A 12,575-nucleotide genomic window follows, 5' to 3' on the forward strand; every position below is an offset into this window, starting at 1 on the left:
TAGCACTGATGACTGCTCTCTCAGCTTTCAAGGCGCTGACATCCCCAGGCCTTTCCTGTGTTTCTCTGCCAGCTTTAAGTGTTCTGTGGGGATGTGTTAGTTGCTTTCTGTTGCTATGACAGAAATAAGTTGAGGTGATCGGAAGCTTCAGTAATGGTCCCTGGTCTCCATTGTTTCTGACTGTGGAGGGCAGAGCATCATGGTGGAGCTGAACTGCTCATCTCTAGGCAGCTGTAGAGAAAATGAAAGGAAGGGCCTGGGACAAGATTTCCTGCCCAGCCAGGCTCCATCTCATAGCAATCCCACTACCCTGGACCAAACCACAAGGACCAAACCACAAGGACCAAACCTTTAGGGTGGTGAGCACATTACAGATTCCAACTCTGACACAAAGCATTTTCTTCAGACTATGATATGTGCTTTCTAGGGTTCATTGTGACCTTTCGTTACTTTCCCATGTCCTCCATAGGTTGTGTGACTCACTCCCATGGCTCCAGTTTCACCTCTCACCCAGCTTTCCATGGTTATTCAGTGTGAAAAACACAGCCAGTTGGCCATTTCCCCATGTGTTGTTAATAAGCGATGTTACCCATCCAAGTTTCTTGCGGTTGCCATAACAAAAGACCTCAGGCCATGTGTCTTAAACAACAGAATCAATTTTCTCACAGTTCTGGAGGCTGCAAGTCCAAGGTCATTGTGTTGGCAAGATTGATTTCTCCGGAGGCCTGCGTCCTTTGTGTGCAGACGGTTGTCCTCATGTCTTCTCTGTCCTCACAGGACCTTTTCTCTGTGTATACAGAGCAAGTTCTTCCTTCATGATCTCATTTAACTCTTTCCTCCCCAAAGACTCCATTTTAAAATACACTCATAATAGGGGGAAACCTTTAAAATTAATTTAGACACAACACAGTCCATAATAGTCATTACCTGACTGAGAATTTGAGGTTTATCCTTAATGCGTTCCTGTACTATATTTGGTTCAACCACATCTTTATTGTTTGAACCAGTCTTTCCCACCTCCCTTGCCAGTTCAGGAACTTGAAAACTGGCTCATCAGCATCCTTTTTGGGTGTACGTTATATGCTAGGAATGTAGCCAAAGGTCAGAACATGCAGGTTACAGAAGTAGAGGGAAGCCAACTATGGTGGTTGGTGCTTGCAATCCCTGCCCTCAAAATGATGCAGGAGGCTAGCTTAAGGCTAGCCTGGGTTACATAATGAGCTCTAGGCCAGCCTGGGCTGCAAGTGTGACACTTCCTCAAAACAACAAGGTAGATGGACAGAAATTATAGAGTAGAAGTAAACTGTCAAGTCAAAGTTACCCATTCAAGCTTTTTTATTTATCTTTTTTTTTTTTTTTTTTTTTTTTTTTTCCGGAGCTGGGGACCGAACCCAGGGCCTTGCGCTTCCTAGGCAAGCGCTCTACCACTGAGTTAAATCCCCAACCCCGATTCAAGCTTTTTTAAATAAATAAAACAAAAAGGAAAAATACCCATCAAAGAGCAAAGAGGACCACAAAAGCTTAAGACCATTAGCTTAAATGTCAATTTAAATGAACAGTTTGCTGGAAAGAGATGAATGACCATGATTTATTCATGAGACCAGGGAATTGAGAAATTAAAAATAGTGAAAGCTGATTGTGGTCAAGCCAGATGACCCGAGCTTCGTCCTGGACACACATACAGTACTGACTACTGACTCCTTCAAATTGTTCTCTGACCAACACGAGTACCCCGTGGCATGGGTACTTAAAAAAAAAACCAAAAACAAAAACCCAGGTGTGCTGGCACACAACTCTAATTCCAGCACTTGGAAGGCCAGTGGATCTCTGAGTTTGAGCCCAGTCTGGTCTACATACAAGCAGACATTTTATTAATCCTCACCCTAGCTCTGAAGTGCAGCTCACTACTGTATAGTGAGCATTCACTTACTAGTTGGTTGTCCTGAGAAAGCGTAAGTGGTGCCGCTCACTGAGAGATGAGGCCCTGGTGAACATTTCCTGGCAAAGGCAAGTGGTTCTGGCAATTACTGCCACCCCTGGTGAGTGAGTGAGCGGCACCACTTACACTTTCTCAGATCAACTAGTAAGTGAATGCTCACTATGCAGTACTGAGCTGCATTTCAGCACTGGGGTGAGGATTGTTAAAATGTCTGCTTACTAATGAGAACACAAAAGGTACATAGCATGGTGAAGCTGGGACTCATACCCAGGTATCTTTTTTTTTTTTTAATTCTTTTTTTTTTCGGAGCTGGGGACCGAACCCAGGGCCTTGCGCTTGCTAGGCAAGCACTCTACCACTGAGCTAAATCCCCAGCCCTCTATACCCAGGTATCTTAATTAGGGTCTTACTGCTGTGACCAGACACCATGACCAAGGCAACTCTTATAAAAGACAACATTTAATTGGGGTTGGTTTACATGTTCAGTTCATTATCAAGACGAGAGCATGGCAGCGTTCAGGCAGGCATGGGGCTGAGAGTTCCACCTCTTGTTATGAAGGTTGCTAGAAGACTGGCTTCTAGGCAGCGAGGATGAGGGTGTTAAAGCCCACACCCACAGTGACACACATACTCCAACAAGGCTACACCACCTAGTAATGCCCCTCGCTGGGCCAAGGGTACCATCACAGCAGGTATGACCAGGGCTCGGTCTTTACCTACACTTCTGAAGTCCTGTGCTTAGCCCATGGGAAACTTTCGATGGTAGAGGGAAACTGTAGGCCTTGTGTTTAGGCAGGCTGAGGAGTTGTCAACCAGGCCCTTCATATGTCTCTTCCTTCTCTTAGTACGTTGTGAAGAGGTTCGATGTTCTAGTTTAAAACTGTCTACAAATCATTGGGCATGCCCTCAAAGCAGACTCCAAGAGCCCAGTTCCTCTCCCTGTATATGTGCTTACTTCTGAGTTTAGGGACCATAGAAATGGCAGTTGGGAGCGCTTTCTGCTTTTGTCGAGGGTCCAAATTCAGTTTGCAGCACCTGTTAGGATCTACTGGCCTCCGTGGGCACTGTATTCATGTGCAGAAGCCCACACACATATACACATAATTAAAATAAATATGTACACATAAAATCTCCTTTGTTGCTGTGATGAGACACCATGACTGAAAACAGCTTGGGAGAAGAGTTTATTTGGCCTACACTTCCATATCACAGTTGACCACTGAAGGAAGGCAGGGCAAGAGCTCAAGCAGGGCAGGAACCTGGAGGCAGCAGCTGAAGCAGAGGCCGTGGAGACACGTCGTTTACAGGCTTGCTCCTTTTGCCTTGCCTAGCTTTCATAGAGAGCCCAGGACCACCTGTCCAGGGTGGCCTCACCCACAGTAGACTGGATACTCTCATATCAATCACTAATTAAGAAAATGCTACTGAGGCAGCAGCTTCACCAGTGGCTTTTCTGGCCTCCCATAGTGCCAAACCTCAGCTGTCCTCCAGGACCTCTTTATGCCTTCAAGACCAGTACCATCTAGGAGACATACACATTGCCAAGTTTGGCTGCCAGCTCAAGCACAACCTAGGCTGCCACTGGAACACAGCTTCTGTACACTGATACCAAAGAAACTTCCAGAAGATTTCATCTCAGTGATGTGAATCCTGGGCAGCCTCCAGAGCTCCAAGCTCCCTGGATGCAGACACAGCCCTCAGCTCTCACAGCAAGGCAGTTTACCTATCATGTGAGTCCCACCAGCATCTGTGAAGCCCCTCATTTACAGTCCCATTCCTGCCCATCAAAGATGGGATCTCCTGCTAAGAAGTCTTGTTCTCACAAACCAAAGCCTTGCCCCTTAGGAGATGAGGGGAAGGAAGTCTTCTCAAATGGGACTTTTCCATCTGAGCTGGGAGATTCTTATAGTGGGACTGAGTGACCTACACAAGGTGAGGGCACTTTTGTCATTGTCACCCAAAGCATACCAGAACCAGTCAGCTATTGAGGAATACTGGCACATGCATGTGATCACAGCACTTGGTAGGTAGATGTTATAGGATCACAAGTGCAAAGCTAGCCTAGGTTACTTAGCTAGGGCAGCCTGGGCTATCAAATCCTGCCTCGAAAAGGGTAGAGAAGAAAAAAGGAACCCTACTAAGAAATATACCTAGGAAGCACAAGGCCCTGGGTTCGGTCCCCAGCTCCGAAAAAAAAGAACCAAAAAAAAAAAAAAAAAAAAAAAAAAGAAATAGATGAGCACACGATTGTCCTTTGGTGTTCAGTTCCCGTGGCACCAGAAACAGTGGGTAGCATCTACCCCAGTTGTCCGTGCTAACCAAAGCTGTTCTCTGTACAACACTGGTCAGCTGTGGTGGCACACTGTGATCCCAGCCCTTGGAGGGCAGGAGCAAGAGGAGCTCTGGGAGTTCCAGGCCATTCTGATCTATACAGCCAGCTCCAGGACAGCCAGGAGCATGGCCCTGCTTTGAAAGAAACTTAAAAGCCCATCTTCACGAACCTCCATTTGTTCTTGAGTAAATGAAAGTTAATAGCCCCAGAAGGTGAAGGGAAAGGAGTCACAGTCACCGCTGCTTACTACACCGAGGGGAACAATCCCCCATCCTCTCCTCCCATCTCTGTGGAACCCAGGACCTGGCAGAAGCCAGGTCAGTGCTCTGCAGCTGAGCCGCCCTGAATCCAGCCCCTTCTCTCTTTTCTTCACAGTCCCTCTGGGTCTTATGACCAGTTAATTGCATTTCACTGTCCTGTGGCAGAAACCCAGCCTTGAGCTGCAGCTGAAGGCCCTGGAACTCCCCAAGGTTGACATGTCTTACACACACACACACACACACACACACACACACACACACACACACACCCTACCCTTTTTTTCCTCAGTGCATCTCCTAATAGGTTTTTTCTCTCTGTTGTCCTTTAAGTTTTTTGGATTTTGTTGTTTTTGTTTTTTCCCTGAGACAGGATTTCTCTGTAGTCCTGGCTATCCTGGAACTCACTCTGTAGATCAGGCTGGTCTTGAACTTACAGAGGTCCACCTGCTTCTGCCTCCCCTAAGTGGGGGGATTAAAGGTGTGTGCCACCACAACCAGGCTGCTGGTCTCTTCTTAATCACTGTTAATATCTGAGCTCCAGCTAACCAGCATCAAGTGTCCCAGTAAAGCAGATTTCAATGACATGGGTCTCCTGCTAATCACATCTCATTAATACATATAATTTATATAATACAGTATGTCTGTCTATCTATCTATCTATCTATCTATCTATCTATCTATCTATCTATCTATCTATCTATCTTTGCATTTCTTCTTGTTGACCTGTTCTCTTATCATTTTGCCATTAGGCTTATTGTAAAAGCACTGTCGTAAGTGCTACAAATGACCAGCAGAGGACAGCAGTGTACCATTGTGCCATGGGCTAGACTCGGAGGCTTACCGGTGTATTCTGGGCAAATCTTGAGCCTGGGTTTAAAAATCCAGAATTTGTGGTAAACTTCTCTAAATTGGAGTCTATAGAATTAGGCCCACAGAGATGACTCTGAAAGGTTAGCAGACCAGGGAGAGGATTCAGCAGGTAAAAGCACTCGTTACCAATTGGACAGCCTAAGTTCCATCCGAGACCCACAGGGTAGGAGAGAACCAACTCTTACATTGTCCTTGGATCTCCATGCCTACATTTACACAAACATACTTATCATACACACACATAGATTTTAAAACAAGGAAAAAGCAGACACGAGTTCATGCTGTGATTTTTTTCAGTTCCAATTTTAGTATTGTGGATTTACGTTAGACGGTCTTGCTCTGCAGCCCAGGCTGGCCTCACTATGGTTGGTGATCTTCCTTTCTTCCTCTGTGCCGAGATGATAGGTGTGCATCATCACATCTGGATAACTATCGATTTTACTTTAATCCTTTAAAAATTATATCTGTATTTCTTTTCTTCCATCCAGAATCCTATCTTGAAGACACGGGGTAATAGTGGAAACGTTCAGGAGACAGAGTAACAGTCCTGATGCTGCTCCTTCAGCATAAGCGATAGGGCAGCTCTCTGAAACCCATTCTCACCTTTAAGGTCCCTGTGTGTTTAATGTTCTCTAACACTTGATGTCACTCTGATTTCAGCCGAGGCGGAGGCTTATCTGTAATACATTCTTCAGGAAGATCTCACGGAAACAATATTCTGAGTCCTGAGACACAGTTAGTACTTTGTATGAAAGTTCATTTTCTTAGATATCAAATATTTGATTCATATTTAACTCCCTGTGTTGATTAGTTTTAATTTAATTTAATTTATTGTTTGAGACTGGGTTTACTTGTGTCATTTTGGCTAGCCTGGAACTCACTGTGTAGATTAGGCTGGCCCTGAACTTACAGACATCCAACTGCCCCTGTTCCTTCCTGTGCTGATCAGGACTTACTGTCAACTTGACGCAAACCTAGAGTCACCTGGGAAGAGGGAACCTCAATGGAGGAACTGCACAGCTCAGATTGGCCCGTGGCCACATCTGTAGAGAACTAGTGATTGATGTGGGAGGGTCCAGTGCTGTGGTCAGTGCCATCCCTGGGCAGGTGATCCTGGGATCTGTAAGAGAACAAGCCTGTAGGCCGTGCGTGCCTCCTCGGTTCCTCCTGAGTTCCTGCCCTGACTTCCCTCAGCAATGGATTAGGACCTGAAGTGTGAGCCAAATAAAATCTTTCTCCCCCAACTTGTTTCTGGTCACGGTGTTTCTCAAAGGCTCCGAGCAGTGATCGCTCCTCAGGCTTCACTGCTTTTTTTTTTTTTTTTGTTATTAATATTCTCTGCTCTATCTTTTTTTCCTATCTTTATTAAATTGGGTATTTCTTATTTACATTTCAAATGTTATTCCCTTTCCCAGTTTCCATGTCAACATCCCCCTAGCCCCTCCCCCTCCCCTTCTATACGGTTGTTCCCCTCCCCATCCTCCCCCCATTACCGCTCTCCCCCCAAGAATCCTGTTCACTGGGGGTCTAGCCTTGACAGGACCAGGGCTTCCCCTTCCACTGGTGCCCTTACTAGCAATGAGTACATTGCCACCTATGCAGTTGGAGCCAAGGGTCAGTCCATGTATAGTCTTTGGGTAGTGGCTTAGTCCCTGGAAGCTCTGGTTGGTTGGCATTGTTGTTCATATGGGGTCTCAAGCCCCTTCAGCTCTTTCAGTCCTTTCTCTGATTCCTCCAATGGGGGTCCCGTTCTCAGTTTAGTCGTTTGCTCCTGGCATTCACCTATGTATTTGCTGTATTCTGGCTGTGTCTCTCAGGAGAGATCTACATCCAGTTCCTCTCAGCCTGCACTTCTTTGCTTCATCCATCTTATCTAGTTTGGTGGCTGTATATGTATGGGCCACATGTGGGGCAGGCTCTGGATGGGTGTTCCTTCAGCCTCTGTTCTAAACTTTGCCTCCCTATCCCCTCCCAAGGGTATTCTTGTTCCCCTTTTAAAGAAGGAGTGAAGCATCCGCATTTTGGTCATCCTTCTTGAGTTTCATGTGTTGTGTGCAGCTTGGGTAATTCGAGCATTTGGGCTAATATCGACTTATCAATGAGTGCATACCATGTGTGTTTTTCTGTGATTGGGTTACCTTACTCAGGATGATTTTTTCCAGTCCCATCCATTTGCCTACGAATTTCATAAAGTCATTGTTTTTGATACCTGAGTAGTATTCCATTGTGTAGATGTACCACATTTTCTGTATCCATTCCTCTATTGAAGGGCATCTGGGTTCTTTCCAGCTTCTGGCTATTATAAATAAGGCTGCTATGAACATAGTGGAGCATGTGTCTTTGTTATACGTTGCAGCATCTTTTGGGTATATGCCCAAGAGAGGTATAGCTGGGTCCTCAGGTAGTGGAATGTCCAATTTTCTGAGGACCCTCCACACTGACTTCCAGAATGGTTGTACCAGTCTGCAATCCCACCAACAATGGAGGAATGTTCCTCTTTCTCCACATCCTCGCCAGCATCTGCTGTCGCCAGAGTTTTTGATCTTAGCCATTCTGACTGGTGTGAGGTGGAATCTCAGGGTTGTTTTGATTTGCATTTCCCTTATGACTAAAGAAGTTGAACATTTCTTTAGGTGCCTTTCAGCCATTTGGCATTCCTCAGCTGTGAATTCTTTGTTTAGCACTGAACTCCATTTTTTAATAGGGTTATTTTTCTAAACCCTGCAGTCTAACTTCTTGAGTTCTTTGTATATGTTGGATAGAAGCCCTCTATCAGTTGTAGGATTGGTAAAGATCTTTTCCTAATCTGTTGGTTGTTGTTTTGTCCTAACAATAGTGTCCTTTGCCTTACAGAAGCTTTGCAGTTTTATGAGGTCCCATTTGTCAATTCTTGATCTTAGAGCATAAGCTATTGGTGTTCTGTTCAGAAAATTTTCTCCAGTGCCCATGTGTTTGAGATGCTGCCTTAGTTTTCCTTCTATTAGTTTGAGTGTATCTGGTTTGATGTGGAGGTCCTTGATCCACTTGGACTTAAGCTTTGTACAGGGTGATAAGAATGGATCGATCTGCATTCTTCTACATGTTGACCTCCAGTTGAACCAGCACCATTTGCTGAAAATGCTATCTTTTTTCCATTGGATGGTTTTGGCTCCTTTGTCAAAAATCAAGTGACCATAGGTGTGTGGGTTCATTTCTGGGTCTTCAATTCTATTCCATTGGTCTATCTGCCTGTCTCTGTGCCAATATCATACAGTTTTTTTTCACCATTGCTCTGTAATACTGCTTGAGTTCAGGGATAGTGATTCCCCCAGAAGTCCTTTTATTGTTGAGGATAGTTTTAGCGATCCTGGGTTTTTTTGTTATTCCAGATGAATTTGGAAATTGTTCTGTCTAACTCTTTGAAGAATTGGATTGGAATTTTAATGAGCATTGCATTGAATCTGTAGATCGCTTTTGATAAAATGGCCATTTTTACTATAGTAATCCTGCCAATTCATGAGCATGGGAGATCTTTCCATCTTCTGAGATCTTCAATTTCTTTCTTCAGAGGCTTGAAGTTCTTATCATACAGATCTTTCACTTGCTTGGTTAAAGTCACACCGAGGTCTTTTATATCATTTGGGACTATTATGAAGGGTTTCATTTCCCTAATTTCTTTCTCGACTTGTTTCTCTTTTGTGTAGAGGAAGGCTACTGATTTATTTAAGTTAATTTTTTACTCAGCCACTTTGCTGAAGGTGTTTATCAGGTTAGTAGTTCTCTGGTGGAACTTTTGGGATCACTTAAATATATTATCATATCATCTGCAAATAGTGATATTTTGACTTCTTCTTTTCCAATTTGTATCCCCTTGATCTGATTGTTATCTGATTGCTCTGCCTAGGACTTCAAGAACTATATTGAATAAGAAGGGAGAGAGTAGGCAGCCTTGCTTCACTGCTTTCTAATGCTGCCAATTAATGTGGCTCAAATCTGGAGCTTATCCACTTTCCTTTGGAAGTTACTTGCTCTTTCTCCTTTCGATTCTTCAAGGATTTTAGCACAGTGGTACACAGTATAACATTCTTAAACTATATCTTGGTGTTTTCATTTTGGATCATTTTCTCAGGCATTACAGTATTCCGTATAGCACCAAATATGTTGTCCAGTAAAGACATAACGTTTGCCTGCAGGCCCAACATTCAGCTGTCAATAGAGGGCGCTGAAGGAACATGGAAATGGACAGATTTGCTTTGCTCTACAACTGTTTTTTAACCTTCCTAACGCCTCGACCCTTAAATACAATTCTTCATGTTGTGGTGACTCCCAACCATAAAATTATTCTCAGCACTACTTATAACTGTATTTTTGTTACTGTTATGAATTGTAATGTAAGTATCTGTGTTTTCTGATGGTCTTAGAAAACCCTGAGAAAGGGTTGTTCAACCTTCAAATGAGTTGCAACACATAGGTTGAGAATTGCTGCCATAGAAGTAGCACTCCTGAGGTATTCCCCTTTGGCAGTGCCTGGTGGCCAGCTAGCAGCTCGTGGCAGGTGAACAGCTGCTCTTAGCATCCTCCCTCCCCCAGGAGGCTGCACAAACCTCAGGCAGCTTCACCATCTAAGGAGTCCTGGTCGGAGGCTGCTTCAAGGTCTTGATCTTAATCCTGGAGCATGGAAACTGTTTCTTAGGCTCTGTCACAGCCACAGATGCATAAGTGTCTCCATTTGCCCGCTACTCTTCCTGTAATTTCAGAGGTCTTACTCTTACTAGCCATTCCCCGTTACTCCAGTCTGTCTGGTGAGCAGTTCATTGTTAAGTTTCCCCTTTCATGTTGCTTTGTGGTTTCTCTCTCCTGAATGGATCCTGAGAAATGTGTAATAGCCTCTCTCACCCCCATTTGTCTGTGCCCACATGTGTGTAAAGGTGCATATGGGGACCAGACGACAACCTCTAGTGTTCCTCAGGAAACCTATCCATCTTATTTTGAGACAGATTTCTCATTGGTTTGGAGCTTACCACTTAGGCTAGGATCCCAGAGGTCCCAGAGATCCACCTGTCTCTTCTCAGCTGCATTGGGGTTACAAGCATATGCACCATACCTAGATTTGTGTGTGTTTGTGCTCATGTGTGTAGATGCCTGTACACATGTTTTTATGTGGAGCCTAGAGCTTGACCTCAGGTGTCTTTGTCATTTGCTTCCATAACGAATTTATTATTATTGGAATCTGTGTGCGTATGCGTATGTATGTATGTATGTGTATGTATGTATGTATGTATGTATGTGTATGTATGTATGTATATGCACATGTGCACATGTGTGCATGACATGGAGCACTTGTGGAGATCAGAGGACAGCTTGCAGAGGTCCAGTCTCTCCTACCATCGTATAGATTCCAGGTCTCAAACTCAGGCTGTTGGGCTTGGTCGGAAGAGCCCTTACCTACTAAGTCTCCTTGTTAGCCCCATAGCTTATTTTGGGGGACAGGATCTCTCACTGAACCTGGAGCTCACTGATTGGCTAGGTTGGGTGGCTAACAAGCCCCTTGGATTCTCCTCCCTCTGCCCCTCAGCCCTGTGATTACAGGCCCTAAGCCCTCAGTCACACCCACCCCATTCCCCCTTTGATTTGACGTAGGTTCTCATATAGCCCAGGCTGGTCTCAACCTTATTATGAAGTTAAGGATAGCCTTCAGCTCCTCACCCTTCTGCTACTCTACTTCCCAAGGCCTAGGATGTATGCCTGTCAGGTAAGCTTAATTTTTTTACAGTGTTAGAAATTGAACTCGGGCCTCACACATGCTAGGCAACTGGCCTATCACTGAGCTATGTCCCCAGCCTGACTTTTGGTAGTGCTGACAATGGAACCTGTAGCCTGGCACTGGCTACATAGATGCTCGCTGCTGAGCCATACCTCAGCCTGCCTGTTCTTGACTTGAAAAACATTGACAGTGTGACCATTATCTTACAGACGTTTTTACAGATGAGATTTGAATTTATATTCCTCATTTTCAAAAATGTAAAATCAGTTTTGTTCAATTTTAGAAGTAGATGGTTGAGGAAGCTTTTCTAACTTTATATCTTTCTCCTGTTTCCATGTAGTGTCAAACAAAATAAAACACTCTACTATGACACACTATAGCATTAAACAAAAAATTCTGTCATAAGATCACATTCAATACACTTACTTGCATTTTGTACATTTTAAATAAAATTAAAAATAAATTTAATTTAGTTTAATTTTAATTAAGAAATATAATGACAAAATTATAATCTTTAGCATTAGGTATGGTGGTGCATGCCTTTTATCCCAGCATTTGGGAGGCAGAGACAGGCAAAACTCTTGAGTTTCAGCCTGGTCTTGTAGACTCCCTCTCAAAAGTAAAAAAAATATCACATCACTTAGAAGTAAAAGAGGAGGACTGGAGAGTCATTTCAGGAGCTCCAACAGGTATAGGCAGCCATCTATGACCCACATGGCTCTTGGGCTGACACCACTTTGTGACTCTTGCGTATTCCTGGCATCTTCAAACACCATTTTATCTTTGACATGACCCATCATAGCTCCATTCATAGCCCTCTCAGGAGATTTTGCAAGGACTTCAATCTGTTGTTATGATGCCTTCCACACTTTTTGCAAAGCTCATCTGTAAACCTCCATGACCCCATGCTTTTTCACCGTGAATGACTAGGACCAGCATCACATGGACCTGAGATTGACACACTGACCTCCCAAATGCTAACATAGTTGACTGTTTTGGTGAGGAATGCTGCTGCCAGAGGAACTATGGGAGCCCTGGCCCCATAATCTGTGAGTTGCTTTCTCTCTGTCTGACTGGAGTCAGAAAAGCAATCCATAAACAGATTGTCTGAAGAGACTGAAACGGGGCAAGGAACTCTGATGATTTGAGTCAACACCGATTCACATACTGTACCAGCTTTCTCCAAGGGTCGAGGACAACAGAGACCCTCCCAGGTTTTTCGTGGTCCATGGCCAATGCCCTTCTGGTGAATGTGATCTTTCTGAGAGATGCTCTTCAGTCCACAGAGCACCCAGCACAGTGTAAGAGGCCCCAGGAGCCATTCTAGGTCTGTGTCTCCCAGTCTCCTTTGATAACTCTAGGAAATCAATCTTTTCCCCATGTTTTGTACTCTTGGGGAGTTTGGAGGAAGCCTCTTTGCACCTGATAGGG

This window comes from Rattus norvegicus, chromosome 9 (assembly GCF_021556685.1).
Source record: "Rattus norvegicus strain SHRSP/BbbUtx chromosome 9, alternate assembly SHRSP_T2T, whole genome shotgun sequence".
Lineage (NCBI taxonomy): Eukaryota > Metazoa > Chordata > Mammalia > Rodentia > Muridae > Rattus > Rattus norvegicus.